This window comes from Gossypium hirsutum, chromosome A11 (assembly GCF_007990345.1).
Source record: "Gossypium hirsutum isolate 1008001.06 chromosome A11, Gossypium_hirsutum_v2.1, whole genome shotgun sequence".
Classification (NCBI taxonomy): Eukaryota; Viridiplantae; Streptophyta; class Magnoliopsida; order Malvales; family Malvaceae; genus Gossypium; species Gossypium hirsutum.
Window position 1 is genome coordinate 75,230,146 of NC_053434.1, and position 2,165 is coordinate 75,232,310.

Genomic DNA, 2,165 nt, shown 5'->3' on the forward strand with positions numbered 1-2,165 from the left:
GACAACATCCGAGGTAAGTCTTCGAGTAATGACCCTACTTGAATTATATTGAAATGATTAGTCATACTATGACAGATAGCCGAATGTGCATAGAGACTATGTTATAAAGCCAATTGAAATCATGCTCTTTGTGTGTGGCTATTAAGCCGAAATTGGAAAGGTTTAATAAATGTTTTGTGTTTGAGCCTTAGTAACGAAAATGAAATATGGATGTGTCATGATTATTGATATATGTGTGCATGAGCATTTGAATGATATCCGGGCTAAGTCCCGAAGGCATTTATGCTAGTGATTTTATCCGGGCTAAGTCCCGAAGGCATTTATGCTAGTGATTTTATCCAGGCTAAGACCCGAAGGCATTTGTGCGAGTTGATATATCCGGGCTAAGACCTGAAGGCATTTGTGCGAGTTGCTATACCCGGGTTAAGACCCGAAGGCAATTGGGCTTGTGGTTATATCCGGCTAAATTCCGAAGAAACTTCGGTTTGAAGGTGAACGTTTTGTGCTGTAATAAATTCAATTAATACGCTCGAAAAACCCAAACGATAAGGTATGTTTGCATGTGCATCGAAAAAGTCGATTCGTTTTAAATAGTATTCGTTCAATCGACTAACGAACTTTCGGCTTTTAGATAGGTTGATACCTTGTGTGTGTATATGTTGATGAAGTTTGAAGTAAGTATGATTATGAGAATGTGTATTAATAAAGTGATTCATTTAGCTATGTGAATGTAATACTTTAGTCAAAGCCGATTTCATTATTTGAAACTTACTAAGCTTTAAAATGCTTACCCCGTTGCTTTGGCTCTCTGTTTTATAGATTTTGTTCATTAGCTATCGGATTCGGGATCATCGAAGTCGAAGTCATCCACACTATCAAAGCCCTTTTGGTAGTCTTTTAGTTGAACTCTAGATATGGCATGTATAGGACTACCCTTTGTTGTTTTTTTCAAGTACTTTTTGTGAGGTATGTGTGTACAGCCATGCGAAAATGGCTCGTAGAAGTGGAGTATGGCATTAGACCATTTGTGTTTATGTATATATATATGGTTTCAAGATGTGACTATGGACTGGAATGGAAGTGTTGGGAAAATGATCAGCCATTGGAATGGCTAAATATGATCATATGTGGACCTATGTATGACAAAACTCTAGTTGGTCCATGGTAACCACGAAATAGGTAAAGTTTACCTTGAAAACAGATGCTGACAGCAGCAGTGGTGTGGATTTGAAAAATCACTAAAATTTTTAGGAATGGAATTAAATAGTGAATAAATTATTTAATCGAACCTTGATAAATCTATTTTCATATGAAAGTAACGAAACGATCATATGAACAGTATATTAAGAGATATTAAAGTTCTCGTGAAACAGGGCCAGAACGGTTTCTGGATCTCCTGTTTCGACTTTGAAAATTTACCATAAATTTTCCAGAGACAATTAGAAGTCATGCCTTATATGTATAGATTCCCCTTTGTGTTTAGTTTTATTAGAAACAAACGGCATGAGTATTGAAGCTCTGTACAGGGAGATATCCAAGTCGTAATACATGAAGGTCAGAGTAGTCAAACCCAGAATCAGGGGAGATTTTAACTAATAAACTGTACCAATTGGCCTGACAAAAAATTCTAGAAATAAATTCACAGATGGATATATGAGTCTAATTTTAGGGAAAATTTACGGAATCAGTTTTTGAGTTTTGGAACTCGAGATATGATTTTTAAGGCGACAGTGACGCGGTTAGCCAGCCTGTCTGGAATTTTTTTTAAATGGACTGTGAAAACAAAGTAATTAAGTCTGTTAGCACCTCGCGTTCGACTCCGGCAATGGTCTCGGGTACGGGGTGTTACACTTTTATTGGTATCAGAGCTACGGTTTAGTCGATTCTAGGACTACCGTAATACGTTTGGGTCTAGCTATACATGCCATTATGTGATTAATTGATAGTGTGGTGATTTCTGACATTTGAATTTGTGTTTATTTATAGTAATGGATCCCGATCCCAACCGAGCGATAGCTGATGATGTGGAGAGTGTGGCGCCTGCTCCCGCACAAGGGACAGCGCCATGGGACTCTCAACCTATTGCTAGCAATCCGAATGATGAGGCTAGGCAAGCTTTTTATAGCGTGATGAATGATTGGTTCAACCAATACATTCGAAATAAT